We start from the raw sequence: 16,135 nt of genomic DNA, 5'->3' as shown, positions 1-16,135 counted from the left end.
ATATATATATATATATATATATATATATATATATATATATATATATGTATATATATATATACATATATATATATATATATATATATATATATATATATATATATATGTACATATATATATATATATATATATATATATATATATATATATATATTAATTAATTAAAATCAAATCCATTCTCAATCCAAAAATGGAGTCCATTCTCGATTGATAAGTCCTGTCGTTAATTTGTTTTCTTTGAAAAAATTATGGAGCTCACAAAGGACAGCAAACTGTAGTCATGAAGTACAAACATTAATCAAGTAAGCAAATTTTTCCAATGCATACAAATAATTTCTTCATTTGTATCTAAAATTTCTGTCATTTTAAAAAAAAATTTTTAGTCAGGGATTTTATTTTAATTAAATTACTATTTATAGGCCCGGTTTCACAGACAGGGCTTAGACTATAGCCAGGTTTAGGCCATAGTTCAATTAGGACATTTAAGTATTTTTTATAAACATGCTTACGAAAAAAAATAAAAAAATAAATAAACATTACTGGTGTGCATCATGGGACAAAACAAAGGCACTGATATATTTAAAAATCAATCAGTGCAATTTTATTTCAGTTGAAACAGTTCAGACTTACATTTTAGTCTAGGACTAGGATTATGCCTTGTCTGTGAAACCAGGGGTTATTGTCAAAATTTTAGGTTAAAAAAAGTTATAATATTTATTTTTAAAATGCCTTCTAATGTTCTAATTAATAAATGACAACTTGATAAAAAATATAATAATTCAACCAAATATTTTATGTATGATCATTGGATTGCTCGCCAAGCAAGCTATAAGTAAACCACAAGGCAAAGTGTTTTACTGTAAAAGTGTTCATTTGCCCCACTACAATATTTTGACATCACACGAGTATACTCGACAACCAAAAAGACAATGCCAAACTACAGGACCATGTGTGCGCAGATATGTAGTGTTTCTTTATAAAATGACATCGCCACCAACTGGCCTGGCATGCATATTACAGCATTTTTATTAGTTTCCGTAGAAACAACTCATCTCTTTGAATGAGGATTGTTTTAACAACTTTCTTGTTTGTATGCAAAACACCAAAAACAATTGAAAGTATTTCTCCTAATTATGCCATTGTCGTGTAAACACCCTATGACACATTTTAACAAGTTCAGAAATCTACACAAGTACGAACCCAACAGTCAGACAGTCTTGATGGGTAAGGGGTAATGTCCCTATCAGCTAGTCTCTCGGGCAAACTCACTACGTCCTCTGGTGTCAGGAAAGAAGAATTATGGCAATGCAGGTCAGAGGTCTAGAATACATTGATTCCCTCAGCCGCTGCTCATTTGGGACCCTACACGATCATGATGAGTTCAATACGACGACACTAGACTTTAATGAGGTCATGAGACTTGTATGCATTTCCCAAGGACGTGCATTAAACTGTTAGCATTTGATCTAAGAACAAAAACTCCCATTAACCTTATATACAAAAAAAATATAAGAACACAATAAGCGGTGGTATTGATATAGAAATACGGTATTTACTTTTAAGTTTGGATAGCCATTCATTCTCAGGCAAAAGCATTCATTGTTGGGATGAATGGCATCATTAATCAAGCGTTGGATTTCTGAACAGTTAAACGTTGTGCATTGGTGACTGTTGCCCCCTCGGACTGTTCTCTCGTCTATGAAATGTCCGCGCCTTCATTTTTCATTCTTGCCAGAGGAGGAAAAGCGTATATTTCTTCTTTAATGACTGCTAATTAACCTTGGCCATGGGGAAAGAAGCTCAGACGGACTGCTGGGTGAAAAATGGCTCATATCAATATTCTGTCGGAGAGGCTTTACGCAGGACTGGCTGAAACCAGAGAGAACCGGCGATGAGTTTCGTGGTCAGAGACGGACTGAGCTTTTGTGTCCTGGATTAACTGGAAGCACTTTCATTATGATTATTGATATATTTCATGTAAAGTGCGACACCGGGTTGTGGAATAGTGTGACATTTACTGTTTGCTTTTTCATGTTTTATGGGAATGTCTGATTTTAAATGAAGTGAAGAACGATTCAAATTCTTCTCTAAAAGATTTTTTTTAAATAATAATTTTCATCTGTCATGCAGGAAACAGAAAATGAAGTCAATGCACTATTGGGCATTTTGGCACATTTTAAAAGAACTTTTTAAAGTGCAGGTCTTGGTCATATTTTAACCCAAATTCTACTAAACTAAAAATAAATGTAAAAAGAAGAAACCCTTTTGTGAATAAACTTTTCAAACTTCAAAAAAAAAGTTTTAAATTAGAATTTTGAATATGATCTTTAATTTTAAAATGCAATTTATTTATTCTTAACTTTTTATTTTCATAATTCTTCTTGAAAATTAAACACTTTAACATTACAATTACTTTCATTTAGATGCATTTTTATTTCTTTATTATTGTTTAACTTGACTCTAATCCTGCTTTGTAGTTTTGGTCGTTCATGTACATGGAAACATGGGGCCTGAAAATGCAAGCTTTAGAAAATGGCTTTTGAAATGTACAATGAAAATGACAAAAAAAAAAAAAAAAAAAAAAAAAAAAACCCTTTGGATATGTGCGCTGTCAAGTGCTTTTTTACAAAAGTGACATCGCCACCTACTGACTTGGCATAGCATTAGTCATTAATGTCCTTTTTGAAGCGCAGGTCTGGGTCATATTTTAACCCAAATTCTACTAAACTAAAAATAAATGTAAAAAATTGTAACCCTCTCGAGAATAAACGTATTAAAACTATATATGAAATTATATATGAAATCTGATGTTTAACTTTTTTTTTTATTGAACATCTTTATTTTTAAAATGTAATTTATTTATTCTCAACGTTTTATGTTATTCTTTTTGAAAGTTAAAGAATTTGACAATACAATTACTTTCATTTGGATGTATTTTTAGTACTTTATTATTATTAACCTTGACCCTAATCCCATTTTTGTCATTCATGTACATGGAAACATGGGGCCTGAAAATGCAAGCTTTAAAAAAATGGCTTTTGAAATGTACAATGAAAATGACAAAACATATACAGAGGTCTGTCACGATATCTATTTTTTATGTGGTACAATATATTGCACCAAAATATATTAGGATAAACGATGTTGTCTATTAAGACCTTTTAATGCCACTCATTATATAATGCAGGAATGACAATAGAAAATCATCACAATGCAAGTACACTCTTCTAAAAAACAAATAACATTTTATTCTTAAGAATATTTAATTTAATTTTAGTCATTTTAACAATTTAATAATCACGCATTGGAATCAGAATGTGATAATGCATATCCTAAATAAATAATAAACGTTAACCAAAAAAAGTGAAGGGTAAAAAGTAACAGAGGCTGCGATATCTGCTACCAGATCTATTTTCAGTTGTCAGCCACCCACATGAAAATATACTATTGTAATTTACAGTTTAAACTAGAGTGTTTTTTTTTTAACCATACTGACACTAACATCTCCAATCGAGATGTTGCACAATTAGCTTAAAACTGGTTTTTATGTATGGGCGATATATATTGCATCAGCAAAAATGATTGAGGTCATGTCCGTGTGTTGTGCGATATAGTAGCGATAAAGTCGATACAGTAGATTGATTATTGTGACAGGCCTACATATACAAGTACTTAACAACCAAAAAACAACTAAAGTGGATCATACGTGTACACAGTCAAGTGCTTCTTTACAAATGTGACATCGCCATCTACTGTCCTGGCATAGCATTAGTCATTAATGTCTTTTTTGAAGAGCAGGTCTAGGTCATTTTTTAACCCAAATTAACCCACAATTAAAAAAATATATATAATGCTAGTTTGTTCTAAGGGACCGATCACACCGAATGCCTCTTTACATTCTAAAAATGTGAGGCGCACCTCACTGCATTTTTTGTTGTCAAGAAAAAAAGAAGAGATGTGCGCGTTTTTTATGTTGCTTGGTAACGACTAAATCAGCTGGGTATTTTGCGAGAGTGTTGCTGTTGATATTAATACAACTCTAATATCGAATAATATTGTGATATTCAAGATTTGTGATGTCATACAGCTCTGGATAACTTAGAACAGCAACCAAAAGTCTTTCCTATGTCTTGACAACATAAACACTGCTGGCACCTCAACGGAAATCCAGCCTCTGCTTTCATTGGATTGGAAAATGAAACAGATGCGAGTGATGTAACATGCTTTTTCCGCTCAGAGTTGACTTTTTTCAACTTAGAGCACACGCCGTGCAACGGCAAAAATGCGAGGCGCAGCAGGCGGTAAAATTGCGAGGCGTGCAGGGCACTTAATCGGCGCGCAAAACGCTCACGGCTGTTAGTTAACCCTTAAAAAGAGGCGCCTCTCAACGCATAAATCGCGTTTGGTGTGATCAGCCCCTAAGCCAGAATTTGGTCAAATAAGCCCGACGAAATAGTTTTAAAAAGCATCATTTAAATTTAATTTAAAAAACAAGTTCTCCCAACATTGAGTTTATCCGGATTTGACCTAAGTTTGGTTTTTAAAAACCCAAGGATTATTTAGAGTGTAAACCAAGAAAAAAAAAGAAAAATATTTGAATATTTATTTTGATTTTAAAATATTTAACATAGGTTTATGTAAAAATTGAGCACATTGAAAACAAAGATTATATGATTATATGTAATCATTAATAAATCATTAAATCAGTGTTTCTCAACCACGTTCCTGGAGGTCCACCAACACTACATGTTTTGGATGTCTCCTTTTCACACCTATTGCAGGTCTTTTAGTTTCTGTTTACGAGCTGATGATCTGAATCAGGTGTGTTCGGTTAGGAGACAAGGAAAATGTGCAGAGTTGGTGGTCCTCCAGGAAGGTGGTTGAGAAACACTGCATCTTAAAAGAAAGTCCACAATGCTCTCCACAAAATTCTAAACTTTTTAAACACTGATAATTGGGTCTTGACCATGAACATGATATCAATATTGACTGAAGTGATTATGCTTAAAAATAATTGAAACTGAAATAATATTTCACATATTTATTATTATTTCATTCATAATTTCAGTGGTTATTAAATAGGAGTTACTTAATGCAAAATAGAATTTCTTATTTTATATTATTTTGATTTTGGTCTGAATATGACCTGGAAACCTTTTGATTGGATTTACCCAGTGAGTTCTACATACAAACAGGATGTTTGTATAATATTACTCAATTCAGAACTCAGCTATTATCATACAAATCATCTCACATTGTTCTCCTACATAGTAAAAGCAGCAGTCACCTCTAATAGACTGTCATATGATCAACATTCACATGAGCAAATCAGAACGATTTATTCCCCTCCCACTATCCAAGCTTATCCTATTCTTTACCTCTAAAGTCCTCTCAAAGAGAATCTCCAAAGCCCGAGCAAAAAACATCTGGATTGAAGAGAGCAGCTCATTTGCTACTTATTGAAGAGAATAATTCTCCTGTTAGTGACACTTGAGAGAGCTTTTAGAGCCGGCACAGTTGGAGAGATTTAGCAAATGTAATCACATTTTGTGCTTCTGCGCTCGTGTCATCAGTTAGAAAAGCTGAACGGCCGTCTGATGTACACTAATGGGGCCTTTACACCATTTTTAAAAAAAACAAACAGAAATGTTTGTAACACATTTTGTACCGAAGCGGATTAGGGCCAAGCATTAATAATAATAATAAAATAAACCAAATTTTGACTCTATAATTTTTGTAAACTCTTAAAAACCAAACAAACAAAAAACACAACTTTGGATAGTCATATATAAATACTTGACAACCAAAAAACAACCAAAAGTGGACAATAGGATCATACGTGCACTGTCAAGAGCTTTTGGTTGGCATAGCATTAGTCATTTTCAGTGAGCAGGGCTTGTTTTGACAAAGTTTCACCCTTTGAGTTTTAATAAAATACTGTTGTGTAAACGCACTCTGAAACACACAAGCACATGAAAACTATAAGAAAAATTTGAGAAGCTTGACTTGTGCTTTTTGAAGTGAAAATTTTTGAAAGTTTAAAAAGTTTAAACTCTCGAATGTTGTTCCAACATCATCCTTGTTGAACCAAAAAAATTTGAATTTATTAAGAATGTCTGGGTTGCACTTTTCCACATAATGGACAGGGACCAATAGCTGTACTGGAAACGAGCAGCTTGGACATTTTGATATATCTCTCTTTCAATTATCACAAAAAAAGAAAGCCAAATGGGTTTGATGCATATGCGAAAAAAAAAAAATTGAGAGAAATTTCATTGTGGGGTGAAGCATCTCTATAACAATCAAAGATATTCAACAACAGCATTGTTGAAATGCTTAAAAGCATGTAATATGATTCCTTGATTGTGGGGTAGACAGTTAAAAGATTATCATGACTATCAGGATAGAGTATATGCACAGCTAGTGTTTCTTTCCATACCAATAAACTTCCGGTGAATGGTTAATGATGACTTTTTTCAATTTCATTAGGTTCCTTTAATAGCATCGATGTTATAATGTAATTGAAATATAATTAGTTAAACAGACTTCAGCATTCGTTTTGTTGTTCTAGCATAAAACGGGAAAATTTGATTTAATGGAGTGCACAATCTGAGATTTACTTTATATCATATATTAGTCAGGTAGTGACAATTGTTGATTTTTAAAGAAAATAGACGTTAAAAACAACGATTTTGTAACTACATACAGGTCACTGGAAGCGATCAACCTAGATTATTGCAAAATTAAAAGTTCTCCTGCATACTTCAGCATATACCCTATTGTCTGACTAGCTGGAGTGATAAGTCTTAAATACATTTTTGGAATTATAGCTGGCACTCCAGACAAATTAAGCAAAGGTGTAGCAATATGAACGTCTTAGAAACAGTTACCAAAATAATAATATATTTAAAATATCTAAAAACAGTACAAGACTAACAATTAGCCTAATAAAAAATGCAGTTAAAATGAAATTGCAATATGTTTTAAGTATTACACACTATAATAGAAATTATTTACTTAAAGAAAACACTGTAAATTGAAATTTAATTGACCTAATTTCTGTCATTATTAATTTTTTGAAAATAATTCTAAGTATTCCATTATGTATTATATTTGACATAATGCTATTATTATAGACCATTTCAATGTCGTCATGTCATTGGCCCATGAACATTTCCTGCTTGTTATCAAGCTATTTCATAACTGTAACAAGAGGCAATAGCTGTTAAAACAGCTATCATAACTTTATTTATCAACATGTGGCTCTTTTTGGATTCTCGGAAGCTATAGAAATTAAAAATGTAAAACAGAAAATATGTTGGGACCATTGTTTTTGTGTACATCCCTCAAAATGGTCTATATTAAGCAGTACAATTAAGATTTCTGTAAATCTAGTCCACAATTTTACACTATTGCATCAACAATTATTTTTTTATTCAGTCATATTAACATTTAAAAAATACATTTCTATATATATAAACATTTATATATATACAAACACACACACACACACATATATATATATATATACATATATATACATATATATATATATATATATATATATATATATATATATATATATATATATATATATATATATATATATATATATATATATATATAATATTTGACTTCATTTTACCCACTTTAATTTTTCGTATGTAAAAGAAAAACCTCTGCTATGTATTTGGGATAAAAAGAAAACCCTTTATTATTATTTTTTCAATCTGAGAGTTTCATTTATAGCATCTCTGAAGAGCGAGAATAAATAGTTCATTTAAAAATCTGAAACAAAAATAGACCCCTGTGTTACTATTTCCGTCAGCCTGTCATAATGAGGAACAAACAGCAAGTGTTGGTACAGTATGATATACAGTATATTTATGCTTATGTTAAGCTTCTGTGAATCAATGCATTGGCCTGTATATGGACATGTGTTATCGACAGTCTGTGTAAAATCCTATTTCATCTTTCCACTCGGTCCAGCATACAGCTACATAAGGTTAAAATAAGGTGTCCAGGTTACGATTATGCTATATTAAGAGTGTTTAAATGAGCATTTCTTGTACATACAGTATAGTTGTGTGTCGTGGCAACTTTGCATTTCCAGTAAAGCATGCTGGAGATTTAGTGAAAGGGATCATGCCTTAAAAGAAGAGAGATGAGATTCAGAGCGGCTCATAACCAACATTCGTTTCACATATTTACTATAACGCATGGATTTCCAAACAGAAGGAATGTTTTATGTAATTCATCGAGTCTGTTAACTGTTGTTCTTGAACAATGCTTCATGAGGGCTAGCATGTTTCTGCTATTCTACACAGAATTATACAATTTATATGGGCACCAAATAGATAAATGTCTAATTATGTACAACCACAAAAAATAAAGGATCATGTATTTTCAAATATGTGTGTCTTTTTTATTAATATGCATGAATGTGTGTTTCTAATGGTCCCAATAACACTATAAAAAGAGATAGATAGCAAACATAATTTGTGTTTGGTCATATTTGTAAATAGTTTGTAAGTTTTGAACTTTTTTATATTTATGTTTTTAAAAGATTTTTTCAATATCAAAATTAAGCTTTTTATCTACATACACGTATTTACACAACATACTTATACAAAAATATAGATAGATTGTGTGTGTGTGTGTGTGTGTGTGTGTGTGTGTGTGTGTGTGTGTGTGTGTATATATATATATATATAATGTATATATTATTAAATTTTACAATTTTTTAAGTTGGTTAATAGAACAATTGCTTATTTTCAGTTTGTCTACTTGGGTTCATCCAGTTTACTAGTAAATACAGAAAGAAGTAGCAGAGTGCTGAAATGTTTATGATAAATTTAATTTAAATGCTTCAGATGTATTGTCAGTTATTAGTTCAACCAAATTCATTGCAAACTAATTTTTACAGTCACTTTGTGCATGTGTGGCTACAGAGTTAATAAAACATCTGGTGTATGAAATAAACAATCAATTATGATTTAATTTAATTTCTTCCAGTCTAGTTCTATAATTCGCAGAATCTGAAAAAGCCATTTTTATATTACTTGGAAAATATTGTCATCTTTAAATGATTAAAAAAATCTAAAAACAAATGTATTTTAGAAGTAACATGTATAAACATTGATAACATATAATATTCTATTTAAAGATTGAGACAGACACCTACGAATAATAAATCTTAATAAAAAATTATTTTAATAGATTAAAAACAATTAAATTAATACATAAAGTAATACATAAAAGATTTCAAATATTGTGTAGAAACAAATACATTTATGTGCACATAAATGTTTTTCAGATTTAATATATATATATATATACAGTTGAAATTATTAACCACCCTTTTGATTTTTCTTTTCTTTTTTAAATATTTCCCAAATGATTTAATTTTTACAGTATGTTTGATAATATTTTTTTTTCTGGAGAAAGTCTAGTTTTTTTTTTTTTTTTTTTTTTAGCTAGAAAAAAACGCTTTTAAAAAATTAAAAGCTATTTTAAGGTCAAAATTATTAGCCTCTTTAAGCTATATATTTTGATAAGCTACATATTATTTACTCACTATTATTTAATCACACTTTTCATGTTTAGATTTTACAAGTAAATTCTGAAAGTAAAGTGCAAAATGCTTCAGATATAGCTAATTGTTAGTGTATATTTAATAAATAAAAACCTTTAAAAAAACGTTATAAAATCTCTTAACTTCAATTTAAAATACTATTTTCCAATAAACTGACCTTCAAAAAAATATGCATTTTTTGTGCATTTTGTTTTTACTTTGTCAATAAAACACTGTGTAATCAAATTACCATCATGATGGCTGAATTATAAACGTTCACTAAACTAGTTCCTCGTTTAAAATATACAAACTAATGCAGACAATCTGTATTTAAGACCTCAATGGCCAATGAGGCAATAACAGTTCTAAATGCTAAAATGCAGTTTTTAATGCTAAAATTAAACAAATCCTCACATAAACACAGCATTCATTAAACACAAATATTCATTCCTTCATCTTCTTTTTGAATTAGTCCCTTTATTAACACGGGGTTGCCACAGCGGAATGAACCACCAACTTATCCAGTACATGTTTTACACAACGGATGCCCTTTCAGCTGCAACCCATCACTGGGAAACACCCATACACTCGTTCACACACATACACTACGGATCATTTTAGCTTATCCGATTTACCTGTACCGTATGTCTTTGGACAGTGGGGGAATCCGGAGCACCCGGAGGAAACCTATACGAACGCAGGGAGAACATGCAAACTCCACACAGAAATGCCAACTGACCCAGCCGAGGCTTGAACCAGTGACCCTCTTGCTCTTGCAACAACACTATCTACTGCGCCACCACGTCACCACAGCACAAAATAAAACCAGCAAATATAATAAATACGCTGCAAACTAAAAACCTTCAGGAGGAACTTTTCAAACCAGAGGCATTCATCAGGGTCAAACGTACACAAAAGACAGCACTCATACGGAAATTACTCAGCAACTGAGTGCTGAATTATAGAAGACTACGGTAAGAAATAAAGTCAAAAGTAATGGTCCGCACTTTCTCAACCGACTCTCCCTGATCAAAGCAATCCATCTTTTACTCAACCTTGGTGTGTTTAGTGTGTAAGCAAATCCCATCAGGCATTCATTCACAGACAGCGGCCCTGTGAATACAGATGCCCGAACACCCCGGACTCTCTGCCCTTTAGCTTTAATCTATTTTTACTGGCTGTAAAGCTCAAGCTTCATCTGCTCTCAACTAGAGACCTTGGCCAAATCGATGGCATTTCACCCACAATTCACGCATTTATACACATGCAAAGCAAGAAATACAAAAAAAGACTGAATTCCGTTATATGCTCTAATATTGGCACACTTTATGTGAGCAAAGCAGGCTGTAGGAAACGACCAAAAAAAGACTTTTGTGGTTTAAACATCATATCTTTCACTACAAATATTAAAACATTTAAAGGTAAATATACGTGTGCCACAATTGGACTTACATGGGCAAAATAATGTAGATAAAAAGACTGAATTCTGTTTCACCCCAATATTGGCACTCTGGGTAAAATAAGACAAAAATGCTGAGAGAATTTATTTTTGTTCGATATACTTTACATTTTTATTACACATACTAAAAATTATCTAAATATATGTGCCACAATTATCTGCAATTATAAGCAAAGAAGGGTGAGATTATTATAAAAAAATCTATAAACTTTATATTTTAAAATTTAAAAGGTATCTGTTAAATATGTGTGCCACAATTATTTGCACTCCTATTGATTTAAATGTGCAAAACAAAGATAGGAAAAGACTCTGTTATACCCTAATATTGGCACTCATGATAAATATAAGCAAAGAAAAAAAAACTTTGATCTTTTGCAACAAATAATTAAAACACTAAATGTGTGCCAAAATGAATTTTAGCCTTATAGATTTGTATGTGCAAAATAAGGCATGTTCCAACAGATATTTTAAATTTCTTTAGTGAATAAGAGCCCCATACACCCGGTTGCAATAAGGCACAAGACATGTTTGCAGCGATGTGTTGCTATTTTCAGACCCGCGCAACCCTAACTTTCCCGTTATGCGCCACGTTGTTTGAATAGCAAATCTATTAGTACCACTTTGTGGAATCTTGGGTGTTCCCGTCTAGAAAAGAGGTGTGTTCAGGTGCATTGCTGGCATGTTGCTATTTTAAGCAACTAAAATAGACTGTGCAGTGCGCTTTAGTTCTGCACTTGGCTTACGCATTGCTTAATACACACAGGATGAACAACAATATGCAAATATCTTTACAAATGAAAAAGAATTAAAGGACTAAAATATTACAAAAAATATTACTTAATATAGACAACCACTGTCTTTATCTCTGGGGCTTTTTCAGTTTATTCACAACAACTTGCTTTGGTATAATTTTACTATTATTAGTAGTGTTATTTATCATATGCATATTTATATTTGCTTTATTAAAAACAAGCTTAGATTTGTCCACCTGACAATGATTTTGGACCATATGGGACCGTCATTTGGACCGTCTTTTGGATGAGAAGTTAAACCGAGGTCCTGACTCTCTGTGGTCTTTAAAAATCCCTCTTTCACTTCTCGTGAAAGAGCAAGGGTGTAACCCTGGTGTCCTGGCCAAAGTCCCTCTCTCGGCCCTTACGATCATGGCCTCCCAATCATCCCCATCCACCGAATTGGCTCTATTACTGTCTCTCCACTCCACCAATAGCTGGTGTGTGGTAAGCACACTGGCGCCGTTGTCCTGTAGCAGCTGTCGCATCATTCAAGTGGATGCTGCACACTGGTGGTGGTGTGGAGAGACCCCCTTTATGATTGTGAAGCGATTTAGGTGTATGGCCATACACGATAAATACGCTATATAAATACACATTACATTACATTACATAGGACGTGTTTGGATACATTTCAGTTTTTTGATAACAATTTGTTATTGTTGTTCATTTATTCGTTTGCAGGAAATTAGAACTGAATTTATAAATAGTTTTGAAACAAATCTTAGCTTAAATGAATACAAAACTATAGGATAATGAATGTCTTCAGTGGAGTGCGTACAACACAGTTTCCTTATCCACAAAAGAGAGAAAGAGAAAGTAAAGAGGCCAAATGGACAAGGCTCAAGCTTTATCCTCATGCTGCAGATTGTCTGTTTATCCGTTTTCTCGCTAATGAAGCGCTTCGTTTTTCCACTTTCAAAGTCTGCCATGTAAACAGCAAATGTGCCATGGCGGGCGCAACTAACTTCTAAAGGTAATGGGAGATAAGACTGATTGGTTTATTTTCAAAACACACCCATAACTCATTAGGAGAATAAGCACAACCCTATTAGACCATGTGCTAATTAAATTTTTCCGTTCTTTAAAGAGCAAAAGTAGATTTGGAAAAGCCCTTTATTCTTTTGTGCCATGCGCTTCAGACTTTGTGCCTAGATCGTTTAAATAGAGCCCTAAGTTAAGTATCTGACCTCCAGTTTCACAGAGGTATAATATCATGTAGTAGTTAAAGCCTGACTAGTTTTTTTTTTTTCCGGGGGGTGGGGTGGGGAATGCAAATACTGATATCAAGGAGTAAAAAAAAAAATGATATAAAAATATCAAAAATATATTATTAATATAATATAGAATTATTAGCCCCCCTTTGAATTTTTAAAAATGTTTTTAATATTTCTTAAATTATGTTTAACAGGGCAAGGAGATTTTCACAGTATGTCTGAAAATCTTTTTTTCTTCTGGAGAAAGTCTTATTTGTTTTATTTCGGTTAGAATAAAAGCAGTTATAAATTTTTTAAACACCATTTTAAGGACAAAATTATTAGCCCCTTTAAGCAATTTTTTTTTTCTCGATAGTCTACAGTACAAACAATCATTATACAATAACATGCCTTATTACCCTAACCTGCCTAGTTAACCTAAATAACATAGTTAAGCCTTTAAATGTCACTTTAAACTGTATAGAAGTGTCTTGAAAAATATCTAGTCAAATATTATTTACTGTCATCCTGGCAAAGATCAAATAAATCAGTTTTTAGAAATGAGTTAATAAAACTATTATGATTAGTGAAATGTGTTGAAAAAAAACTTTTTTCCGTTTCGTAACAGAAAATAGGGAGAAAATAAATGTACAAATACATATAGTGCTTCTTTATATACATATAGCAACAGTCAAAAAAACACACTCCTTCGTGTGTTCAAACTTAGTACAATGTACAAAATCTAGTATATACATAAACATAATAGATAAACATACTGTATTTTGCAATGATTTATCATGGAAACACAGCTTATTCAAATGCAAACATCTGAAATTAATAAATAATATAAAAAATAAACCGATTTGGCACACTGAAAGAAATTTATTCGATTGACTTATTTTTTTAAGGTAAGTGTTTACAAGCAATTTATATGGGCTGAATCTAAAAATTTTTTTTTAAAAATTTAGTAATGTTCAACCTAATTTGTTTAAACTCAGCCCATATAAAGTGTGCAACATTTACCTTAAAATTTAGCAAATCCAATATATCTGTTTTTTTTTTTTTTTTTTAGTAAAGTTCGATAAAAATAACTTAACAGGCTTAAATTGTATTTAATGAGCATCTTATATGATAGTAACTGGGCGCATTACAGACAAACTAGTCACATTTTAAAGTGCGAATAGTCTCGGTAAGTGACAGATGTACAGTGCTGTTGTGTATTGCTGTGTTCATTTACTGACGAATCTGCTGCGGTACAGCTGCTCGCTGCACAGAACAGAAGCCCAGAGACACTGCGCAATAAGCAGCATTTTGTAATTTTTTTCAAAAAGTAAAACATTGTAATACATTAGTTTTAAAAGTAACTTCAACACTTACTTCTAAATTCCTCAAACACCGCTCACAACATTACAAAATTGTCCAAAAATGTATGTTTTACAGACAAGCAGCAGCTGCAGAACTGACAATTGTGCTAATAACATGAGGAAAGTAGGGCAAACTCACTCAGTCATTCATCACAATGGGTAAGACCAAAGGATATTGCTATGTATTGCAGCAAAGGGTTGTCGAGTACACAAATGTAAAGTGGCAATAATAATATAGCAAAACTCAAATAACTCTAATAATAATAATAATAATAATAATAATAATAATAATAATAATAATAATAAAAATAATAATAATAAAGGGTGTGTGTGGGAGGAGAATGATCAGTTACAACTAATTTATTAATAAAACATTTTTTGTTATTTTTAAAGAATAATCAGTTAGACAGTTGCCTCTGAATGGCTATTTCAGCAGATGTTTCGACCTATTTTTGATATAAAACAGTGACTACTTTGTGTTTCTGCACCAATAAATGGATGACTGCACTAATTAAAAAAGAACAGTGTCTTCTGGTGCTCTAGATCTGCCAGTTTTAGACTGTTGAATGAACATTTTCTGTCAGACATTTTCTGTTTTTTACTTTTTAAAGACCCTCCCATCTTATTTTGGTTTTGATTATTTTTTTATTATTATTCATTTTCAAATATATCTATCCACAAACCCTATAACCCTTACCTAGAATAGAACAAAACATAGCCGTCGATCACTTCAGTCTAAAGTTAGAAGTATTTGGAGAAACTATATATATATATATATATATATATATATATATATATATATATATATATATATATATATATATATATATATATATATATATATACACACACACACACGCAAAAAAAATAAATCAATTAAAAATAAATCAATTATATTATATAAACGCATGTATATTTGTAGGGTATAAATTAAGATGGTCAAAATAATCAATGAAGGGGTGCCATATCTTATAAAATTGTTTACTCGATCTTTTGAAAGACTATCTAATTTTTTTTCAAGGTAAAGAAAAGACATCTCCCTGGTCCATTGAATAAAGGTGGGTAGAAGAGGATCTTTTCATTTAAGCAGCATTACTCTGTGTGCTAATAAAGAAAAGAAGGTAAGAATCGTACACTTTGACGGAGAGAAACATGAGTCTTCTTGGCGATTGCAAATAATGCCACAAGTGGTTCTGGCTCTATTCTACTGTATATTGAAGCACAACAGAAAGGGTATTGAATATTGAACTCCAAAAGTTTTCTAATTTAGGGCAAATCCAGAATGTGTGCATTAAAGTACTCTCAGCGGCCTGGCATCCATTACACAAAGAGCTAAAACCAGGAAACATTTGAGCTAATTTAAGCTAATCTTAAATCTTAGAAGAGGGTCTAACCCTCTTTTGTACCCTGACTACAAAAGGCAACATCACCACAACCTGCTTCAAAAGCCACCAAAAAAAAAAAAAAAAAACTTATTCAAAAACTACTTTGGCAAAAACATATATATATTTTTTTGTTAATATCATGAGCAAAAAATCAAAAGGTTAAATATGTTTCCCTGCCTTCTTCACACATATGTTAGGTGTTTCTGATTTGGAATGAACAGTTGTGCCCATTTTGAGAATAAGATCCAGAATGAACGCAGAAGTTTGAGGGAAAGTCTTCAGGCAATAGAGGAGACGAGAGGAGAACCGCTCACTGAAGAGCTGAGCCTCCCACACGTTTCCAGACACGTTTTTGATGGTGTATGT

At 31.8% G+C, this 16,135-nt stretch overlaps 1 protein-coding gene across 1 annotated transcript in view; it reads left to right on the top strand.

Annotated features, from left to right (window-relative positions):
* Nucleotides 1–8,411, top strand: part of fndc5b (fibronectin type III domain containing 5b) — a 69,472-nt gene extending 61,061 nt beyond the window's left edge. The window contains exons 7-8 of the mRNA NM_001044337.2: nt 127–7,541; nt 7,582–8,411. The gene's annotated coding sequence lies outside the window, so the exon portion shown is untranslated. The remainder of the gene's footprint in view (nt 1–126; nt 7,542–7,581) is intronic.
* The last annotated feature ends 7,724 nt before the right edge of the window (nt 8,412–16,135 follow it).

The sequence above is a fragment of the Danio rerio genome, chromosome 19, assembly GCF_049306965.1.
Source record: "Danio rerio strain Tuebingen ecotype United States chromosome 19, GRCz12tu, whole genome shotgun sequence".
Classification (NCBI taxonomy): Eukaryota; Metazoa; Chordata; class Actinopteri; order Cypriniformes; family Danionidae; genus Danio; species Danio rerio.
Note: the sequence above shows the minus strand (reverse complement) of the source record. Positions and strands in the feature narration are given on the sequence as shown.